Source organism: Rhyacophila brunnea, unplaced genomic scaffold (genome assembly GCF_057557595.1).
Source record: "Rhyacophila brunnea isolate RB1 unplaced genomic scaffold, BYU_Rbru_1.0 scaffold_4, whole genome shotgun sequence".
Classification (NCBI taxonomy): domain Eukaryota; kingdom Metazoa; phylum Arthropoda; class Insecta; order Trichoptera; family Rhyacophilidae; genus Rhyacophila; species Rhyacophila brunnea.
In genome coordinates this window covers 50,363,699-50,374,088 of record NW_028233068.1, presented here as the reverse complement: position 1 = coordinate 50,374,088, position 10,390 = coordinate 50,363,699, and the positions used below count along the sequence as shown (strand labels likewise).

Genomic DNA, 10,390 nt, shown 5'->3' with positions numbered 1-10,390 from the left:
AAAACAGTTGAAGAGCCATATTAGAAATAATCGTTAGTATGTAATCTAACTGGCTGTAATGACTATAATACTTGTGATTTACTATGACTTTCAGTGTTAGAATTTTGTTTTATGATAGTAATATAGGGTTATCCAACTTGTGGTAAGAATTTTACAGTCCTGTCATTTTGTTACCTGTCAAATATTTTACTTTGACATATTGTCAGCGGTGTTGTCAACTGTCATGTAAAGAAAATATGCTGATGGGATTAAATAATAAAGAAAAATGCTAGATTTTTTATGAAAAGAAATTGAATATTGACATAAAATTGGTATAAAATGACGGCCTTAGATGGATATCGGTAAAAACGCTAGATCTGGCAAAAAAAGCGCTAAGTCGGTAACTCTGATCGTCAGTTGAAAGTCTACATTAACGTTAATATGTTAAAAGTTAACGATGTGTGTGTTTTATTTAAAAAACAAATTCATACCAGAACATGGATAACCCATTATTAATGTGCCGTTCTTCTCTTAATCTTAAATTAAGAAACTATGTATGCATGTGAAGAGAAGTGCTATAATAGTAGTCATGTTGACGATTTGTTTTTATTTTATAAATAAGAAATCAAATTCCAAGCAATTTTTCAGCTTTAAAAAGCACACAGCTTTCAAAATACATAATAAAATATTATTACTGCGATAGGTGCCATTTGGAAAGATCTTTTTTTACTATAGATAGTCTTTGGTCTATTTTATTTGTCACATGAGTGTTTAGAACTCACTTCACTGCAAACTTTACACATTTTAAACTTGGTATTTATTATTTATTATTACTGTCGTCATACTGATAATATTCCATATTAATTCATATTATATTACATTGTCCACATTATAGATGCACTGTTTCAAATGTACATTTTCAATGAGAATATAAATATATTATGATCAGATCTTAAATTGATATAATAACCAGCTGTAATACATTATAATATAAATTGGCTGTTAAAGGTTGCAGTGAAACAGTTCCCTTAATTAAAATTATTGAAGATAGATACATGGTAAATTCCACTCTTGGGTACTTACATAATGATAATATGTAGATATAAATTTGTTGTCTAGTTGTATGTAATATGTCATTATTTAATATAAAGATGAATAGACAATGCTCGTACATACACATATTTCTATAACCACCATTTCCGACAATTGACAACATACTCGTAAAAAAATTGTTATTTTATTGATGTAGTAAAATTTTATTTTACTCTTTTCAATTGTTTTGTCATTAAATATAATAGTAGATTGTATCTTTGATAAAAAGAACTCTAAAGAGATGAATATACATATTTAAATTTGAATCTCAGAGTAAACAGTTCTTTTCGTATCTGTCATTTTTTTTGTTGATATTGTGTACTCGCTCATCTCCAGCTTAAATTCATATCAAAACCTAATTCAATTCGTTTCATTATAACGTCTATAGAAAAGTTTCTTCTAGTTTGATCCAACGTTCAATGGCTTTGAATGAAGTTTTACTGTAAGGCCTTTCCATAACCTACGATAGGTATATTAAGTTGTAGTTGATTCACATTCAATACATAGAAATACTAACGACAAGTCTCGAAGCACCATTAAAGCACAGTACTTATATAATTATATAAACAGAAAATAAACATGCGGTTAGGTACTTATTACTTTTATTTCTTCTCTGCCCTTCTCATATTTTAATATGTTGTTACGTAAGTGCCAACTGCATCATATGAATGTCAAAAATATGAATTGTTCGAAAATTAAATCAAACCCTAAATAATCACATACAACAAAGAAAGATATTTCAACTTTCTAAGCACCTACAGATATTCTACAAACTTTTTTAGGTCTTCATAATTAATCAAAATCATAATAACATAGTAACAAGTCAGATTTTGTACCTATTTGATCTTTATACAAAATGTTGAAAAATAGGCCAATTTGTAAATTACACAAATGCTTAATGAGCGGTCATCATTCAATAATATAAAATAGCCATATTATTAAAAGAATTGCAAATATATCTTTTTGAACCAAAAATTCAAACAATAATATATATCTAACAATATAGCACTGATACAGTTGACATTGAAACGCAAACATCATGTTAATTATTTTCATCTTTACGGTTTATTTAATATGGAACGGTTTCATGTAATATATCATCGATATAATGAAGTATATTCCACATTGTAGCACATACATCTATTCATGATACAATATGAAACGTGACACAAAACATTTAAGTGCATACAAATGCAACATAAGCATGTTATATTATAGAAGGGATATAATGCAATGTATCTTATAACAGTGAATTTTATCGTATGATACATAGATATCGTCACCATAAGAAAGATGTAAAATTCTCTACAGGCGGGAAAGTATCCATAGCTTCTAGAAAAATGGACTCTGGTAGTGCAATGCAATTTGAAACAGAAAGGACTAACTAAGCCTTCGCAAGTCGATGTTGTAATTTACTATTATTTTTTGTTTTTAAACGTTTTCCTCATCGTCTCCGTCGTCTTCTTTGCTTCCGTGGACTTTAAATCTTCCCGTTTCAAATGAAATTGGTTTCGTCAAGCCCGTTAGAGATCTGAAATATGAATCAATATTTAGTTACAATACAGATTCTTAAGGAAGACAGTAGGTAGTTGTTTTTTGAGGGGCTTACTCTATTTTGTTCGCTGTTTCGACTAAGAAGATGTGGAAAATACAGATTTTTTTTTGCCAAATTCGAATTGTTAAAAAGTTACCCCAGTTGTAAATTTTAAATGTAAATAATTACAAGATAAAAAGAACTTTTTATATACAACATTTTTAAATTTTCTGTTGAATCATATAAACTTGACTTGACTAGCTTAAACGATCAAAAAAATTTGTACTTGATAGAAATAATACTGAAATGTCATTTTAACATTCATATTGATTTCCATAGTAACGCACACATATATATTAATAATTTAGTTGCTAGGACCCCAGACCCATAGCAACCGATAATTGTGGATTGGATTACGGATTTCTTCCGAAATAACTTTTCATACAAAACAGAATTAATTGAAAATGAATTCAATTCTACTTAAAGATGGCTAAAAGTATTAAAAAAATGTATTGGCCTCGTATTCTGATATATTCTAAAAGTTTCAAATGTCCAGCTAGTCGGGAAAGTAGTTAAAAATCGATTGCAAGATTTGTACCGGACAAAGAACCACTGGACAAATAAGAATACGAGCTAAGAAAAATGTAAAATAAGTGCAAGAGAGTACCATTTATAACTCTTTAAAAAATGAAGTGGCTAATAAGTTATTAGGTCATTTTAATCATACAATTCAGAAATAATTTGAGTTGTATATTATGAGAGTGTGTAAACAATAAAAATTGCAGATTTATTAGAATCGAAGTTAAGTTTAGATTGTTTAGAAGGGAAACTGGTAATTTACTTTTGTTTCCTTTGTTCTTTCTGTTGGACAACTGCTAGTAAAATTATTGTTAAATTGAATAGTACTAAATTATTGATCCTTGTCCATCTAAGAAGATTTTGAATTGGGTACCATTACGCCGATTGTATATTCTATATTTAAGATATGACAAAATTGTTGATTATGATATACATAATCAACAATTTTGTCATTATCAATCAACAATTATTGATATTATCAATTTCAGCATTCATTCGATCATTTGATCTCTAATTGCACACCAAACTACTGTCCGACAACAAGAAATCGGCACTAACAGGAAATCGCTGTAGTTGCACATAGAAGACTTCTCAGTGACGTACATGTCCTGTTTAAATAATGTATCAGCTCTCCTTTTAGATGCGACTCTTTTTCTTCTTCGCAGTAAACCAAAAGTTTACTAATAATAATTCTAACATAACTCCTGATCATTTTAGACATATTTTTATTATATAATGCTTCAAATTACGTAAATTGATTGATCAGTACACCACGGGAGTGTAAAATGAAATGATAAATTTTGTAGCGTACCTTATTTGAAAACGGAAGTGCGATTAGCTGCACTGGAGGGGATTGTTAGTTGAGAGTTTTAACATGTCGTTGTTCAACAATATATACGTTCAATTCATCTAAAATTAAACAATATGAAACTCTATCTATGCATTGAAATAATTGATACTAGAATATTAACTGTTGGGAAACTACAAAGTAATTAATTGCTACGTTAATATAGATTGAAAATTATTTAAATTATTGTTCTCACAGAAATGAAGATGATAAAAATGGCTAATCGGTACATAAGGAATATTAAATTTAGAAAATTTAAAAAGAGTTACTTACTTTCTCTGGGCAGGAACGGGAGGTGCGGTTTCCGAAGTTGTGGCACTCGATTCACCACTCTTTTCACCACTCTTTTCACCTTCAATATCAATTGGAAATAAAATTAATAAACAGCAATTTGTATTTGAAAATGTCCACAAAATCAAGATTTAATTTTGGCATAAAAATGGCTACTTAGTGTGGATTTGCCAACGACTCAAGGGTATATGTGATTTTTTTTTTAAATAACTGCCCTGTGCTAGTACCTATTTGTTATGACTTTTGAAATAATTACTAGAGTGAATAATGGCCACAAAAATGGTGTGACAACTGAAATAACTATTAGCTAAAAACCTTATTTTGTGGAACTGATTATCTTCTTCTTTCATTACAAAATTCTATTGTGACCAAATTGCAGTAGGTACATCTATATATTTATCCTGGGCCAGTCATATAGGATCACTAACACCTTGGAGCTATTTACGGCGGTTGCATAGCAAAAATATCTCCTTCTGCCTACACCTATGCTCCCCTCTACCTTTCCCTGTGTTATAAGCTGGAGTAAATCATACCACTTATTGTGAAGTATGCAGTATTTTGACACTTGATGGTAGCTATAAGTTCTCTTTGGAATGGGATGGTAGCTATAAGGTTTGTCTTATTGGTAATAGCTCAGGAAATCATCATTGTATTGGTGTACAATCCGCATCTTGAAAGGTCTTCAAATTATACAATCATTATGAAAATATTTTTTTGAAACTACTTTTGAAAAAAAAATACCTTTGCAAAAACCAAAGAGTCTTGAAAGATATTATATTTGAAATGTTTAAAATTACCTCTAACGATTGGAGTATCTCCGATGAAGAAGGTTGCGGAGCCCGACTGGCCGGTCGAAGTTTCTTCTGACGATCCTTCGCTGCCGAACCTGATTGTCCGTTCTTTCGGATGAGGTTTTGAGTGGCCCTGAAGGATCAAGATGAAAGGTTATTAATTAAATTACAATTAGAGTTGATGTAAAAACTTAAGAATTGGATCTAATAACAGGAAGCCTATTTAACATTTTGCATTGAAATACTTAATAGGCACTCCAGAAGATTTGTAAGAAAATGGGGGACTGCTGTTTACAGCAGCGGCGGCTACTCTAATACCATCCAAGTGCTACGCACTGCCTGCATTTTTGACGACATCACTCAACTTTTCATTGTTATTCATATGTGTATCACTCACTTCGCGAAGTAGAACATGTAGCAGTATTATGAACAATACCCTGTTCATGTGCGCAAAGCGATCGATTGCAATGCAAATGGATTTTCAGTTTGCACAGGATTACAATGAGGTCATTGTATACTTCTTAAACGGTAGTCCAATGTTCCTGGGTAGCGTTTTGTGTAGCATTTTTTACACACTTTATGATCGGCGCACGAAATTAGGACTCTAGAAACAAAAATGCCAGTTTCTGTTTTATAACAATGTTGGTGAGTTAATTTTTAATAATTTCACATTTAAGATTTAATGAATCGCCAAACTTTTACGAAAATACAAACTAACGCATTTATTTCTAAACCACTCAAATACATTCAATATAATAAAAAAAAAAACACAGCAGCACTACATGAGTAGTAGGTCGTAGCTGAATAATAAGTAAGAACGATAATATAAGAGAAATATACTTTTAATGACATATAAATACATCAGAAATAAATATGAGTTCGAAGGAACGCTGATTTACAATATAAATATTACCCACGCAATGTTAGTTTATTTTATAAGTTCACTTAAATCAATAATAATATGAGATTTAAAAACTAACATACTGCTGTGCACTATTAACAAAGTGACCCAGCGTACGTCATCCGTTTTACGACGGTTCATATTTGGCTGACGCATCCATTGTTCGGAGCGTAAAGCGATAAGCCGTGACATTTATTTTTCTTTATTGATCAATCATTCATTCTAATGATCAATCTAATTCTAATGATATTGATCAATCATTCTAATTGTTTAAAAACTTTTTTAAGAAATAGAATAAATAAATAAAGACATATTTAATTTACCTTCTGAGAAGTTCGACGTTTCAGTTATTTTACACTAAGATATTATCTTAGCTTATTGACACGGCAGCCTTCCGTGATTAAGGTAATCATGGAGAGACGCTTTACTACCTTTACGTGGCTAGGACAAGTGTTCCTGATGCCGCCAAATAGTGTGACACTTCGTACCCTTATGGCACAGCCTCAAAGGTTCCGTTGCCATGGCCGGCCCTCCCTCACCCTGCAGCGGTGCTACAAAAGCGACCTACGTGCTGCAGGTCTGACATGGCGGGAGGCGCAAGAGATGGCGTTGGACCGAGGGAAGTGGCGCGAACTTGTGCTTGCCCTATGCTCCAATGCTGGGTATATAAGGTAAACCATTGCGCACTACCAGAAAATTCTATTCTGAAGACCACCGGCCGCCACTGGTTAACAGTGTTAATTTAATTAATTATTTACAATCTACAAACTAATGCAAGATGGTTTAATCTCAGTGTGAAGCTCTGGTAAATAAATTTCAGAGCACAAGTGTGAACTTACTACATGATTTGAACCTGCAATGTGAAATGATTTTCATCTAATTTAATCACTAGCCTTAGTAACTTAAGCTTCATTTTCATAATATCGACAATGTTAAATTGTGAGATTGAAATTATTGCAGTTTTGTTCATTCAATAGCTGAACTTAAGGCAATACTAGCGTTTAGCCTACTCATAGAAATAAATCTGGCCAACTAAATATGAAATAATACATAAATTAATTACCTACATGTTTTGATTGTTTTAAAAGAAAGACTACAATTAAGAAATCGAGATATTAATATATTCATTCATAAACCAAATGTACCTGTTTATCCAGATCTGAATCTGGTTCTTGTACTTCATATTCGTCCATATGGTCGCTTCCAGAATGATCAGCCGTAAAACAGTCTTCGGTACTTAGTCGAAGGGTCCTTTCTCCTTTGTCACAGACCGTCGTCAACGGCTCCAGTGTCTCCAGCGAGGAGACCATTGTATTTGACCCTGGACAAATACGACATACATTATATAATATTATATTTACTAGAGTGTGGAACGGTCATGGGTTGAGAATATGCTAAATTGACAATATACATATAATGTATAAATGAGTAAAGGAGAAAAGGGTACAGTCGCATCAATAACATTGAATTAATAAATTTCACCCAGAACTGTAAAAGTTCACAAATGAATACAAAAAGTTGTCCAAAACTCAACCCTTTTCTGGCTCTCTTTGAAAGTAGTGATATTAGACTAATTTTCTTTTTCTTTTGTATACAGATATAATGTCAATGTGAAAATAATTAAAATGATAACCTACTTCAATACAGAAATAAGCAGGGAACTTAGAAATGATGGGAAGTGCGTTACCTGTTGGGTGTGGTAGTAACAAGTTTTAAACCTTGGGTGAGGAGAAATATGGGATAAACTTGAACACATATTAAAAATATGTAATTAATAGATTGTCACGTTAAATAGTTTGTCACGTCAACAAAACGTGCATACAATATAGGTGATATTTTATGACACTCGGCGCACTTTGTGTTTCTTGAGATTTATGGCCTGAGTAATAAACCGAGCCCGCCTTCAAAACCTTGGTCCATGGCAACTGATATGTTCTAAGATAATTAATGGCTCATTTTAATGTAAAAACCTTGGTTTTTAAGGGAAATCTGTTTTTTTATTTACTCTAATAGAATTTAGCCATGGTCAATGAAATTTTGCAGTTCAATAAGGAATCAATCCAGAAATTCCTGTATAGAATTAAATTGATGATTAATCTTAATAAAGGTTTTTCTTCCAGAATTATCTTTCTACATTGAATTGTATAATTAGATTAAATACCTTGAAATTTTGAGTTGCTTTATAGAGTTTAGAGAAAGAATTAGGGTGTCTACATAGTCATCAAGAGGCACATAATAATTGAAAGGTTGTTTTTGTGCATTGTGTCGATTATGTTTGACATACGTGTGTCGCAGTGAACTGTGGAAAGAGCTATGGGGGTGCTTCATAAAGTAACAGCTTTCTCCATGATATCTTCTCCAATAGAAGTCTGGAAAATGTCTTGAGAATCCTTTGGATATGTACAGTACTATAATTTAAGTTTAATTTCATGAAAGAAAACTGTGTGTAACGAATATTATTAGTCATCATAGGATTAGTGTGTTTTATGGCATACAGCCAATGATTCATATTCAAGGTATGTGGATAGTTTACCAGCGCTCGTTAAGCTCCCGGTCATGGGCGTGTCCACTTCGTAGTTGTAGGTGGCCCTCGTGGCGTTGGAGCTGGTCTGCTCCAGGCTGTCCGTGCTGCCCAGCATCAGGTCTTCCTCCTTCGCTCTGAAATGTCATAAATTATAAACATGGCCACCGGATAACATTCACATTGCCTATTCAAACATTTCATCAACTGTCAGAAAACATAATTCTATGAATACATTAAAATAAATATCACAATTCTTAAATCTGTGTTTGCCTATGAAATAAAATTATTATGTACAGACATGACATCAAAGACATACTTATTATAAAAAAATCATTTCTATAGAGTTGTTGGGCTATGTTCAAATCTAAATTCGATTGTATAATAATTTAACATATTTACATAACTTGAAAACATCTCAGATATATTATATATTGTTACCAAATATCATAATGCCTAAATCCCCCATCAAAAATCCTTCAATCAACAGAGTTGGGAATATAATGATATTATTGTAATTGTAAATGAGTCAAGGCTGGACCATAATGCACAGCGAAACAAAGAAAAGGAAAGTTACCGTTATCTGTTTCTGGGGGGACTAAGGGTCGAGAAGTGGGTACGGTCAGTCGGCTACCTAGCCTTGAGCCTCTTACGTCGCCTCTAAATACGATTCGCTACCTTTTTCGCGCCGTTTACAAATGTTGTTAGTAATTAATTGTTACTTGTCAAGCGAAATATACTTAATGCCCCTGAAACAGTGTTTTTAATAAGTGGAAAAGTGTAAATCAACACCCTACGTAAACCCATATCTATCAATATATATACCCACTAGAAAAAATCATAGTTGAAAAAAAAATAAGATGCTCGACGGAATCAAATATGATTTTTTCCAGTGGGTATATATATATCTGAGGTGTTTTCAAGATATATATATGTCCAATATATTATGAAATGTTACATACTCAAAATCTTGTGAATTATTCGTTGTAATTATTGTAAAATTGTTCAACTTAGGTTAGGTATGAAATATTCTTTTATACAACGAGTAAGTATCTTTATAGCTTATCTTTCATTGTCAACTAATTAATTTTAAATGAAGTTGTATACAATTTAAGGAACATCAAATCGTACCACTTTAAGGAAACCAATTTTCAAATTACTTCTTTAGAATTAGGATCCATTGTCTATAGCCGGAATTTTGCTTAAGCATATAGTGCTCACATTGTGCATTACCATTGAATGTGTTTATAATACTTAAATATTTATTACTGTTGAATTACATAATATCAGTATGAAATGTATGTTGAAAATTTATCATTTTAATGCCCAATACAAAGTCATATTTGAAGGTATTTAAGACAGTCATTTGCATTCGGTAAATAGTAGAATTAACCACAATAGAGCAATAAAGTGGTGTTTTTGGTTATGCAATATACGATCATCACAAAGGAAATTGAGGGGTCTGGAAACAAAAATAGCAATTTCTATTTTCATAAAATCTTTTCATAAAGTCAACAAAAAATTTTAATTTATTTCTTATAGGTATTTACTTTAGGTAAGTACTTATTCTAAAATGTCGTATGTATACTAATAAAAAATAACATTTTAGAATAGTTTTTTCAAAAATTATACCTATAAAGAACATTTTTATTGATTTACCAACATTTAATGATAATAGAAAGTGCCGTTTTTGTTTCTTTGTTCAATGCAACTGCTGAATTAAAATAAATGTTTAATAATAATAATAATAAAAAAATATCGTTAAAAAATCAAAAGGATTCAATGAACAGTTGCATTACAATGCATGTACATAATATCTGCTATGCGATCATCGCATTGCAATATTTCAGTCAAA

At 31.5% G+C, this 10,390-nt stretch overlaps 1 long non-coding RNA gene across 1 annotated transcript; it reads right to left on the bottom strand.

Annotated features, from left to right (window-relative positions):
- Positions 1-1,381: 1,381 nt before the first annotated feature.
- LOC147067486 (uncharacterized) lies at positions 1,382-7,323 on the bottom strand. The gene is made up of 4 exons (XR_015071498.1): positions 7,160-7,323; positions 5,120-5,246; positions 4,305-4,383; positions 1,382-2,602 (listed from the first exon to the last, which is right to left on the bottom strand). It is a non-coding gene; the product is annotated as an uncharacterized LOC147067486 (long non-coding RNA).
- Between the last annotated feature and the right edge of the window lie 3,067 nt (positions 7,324-10,390).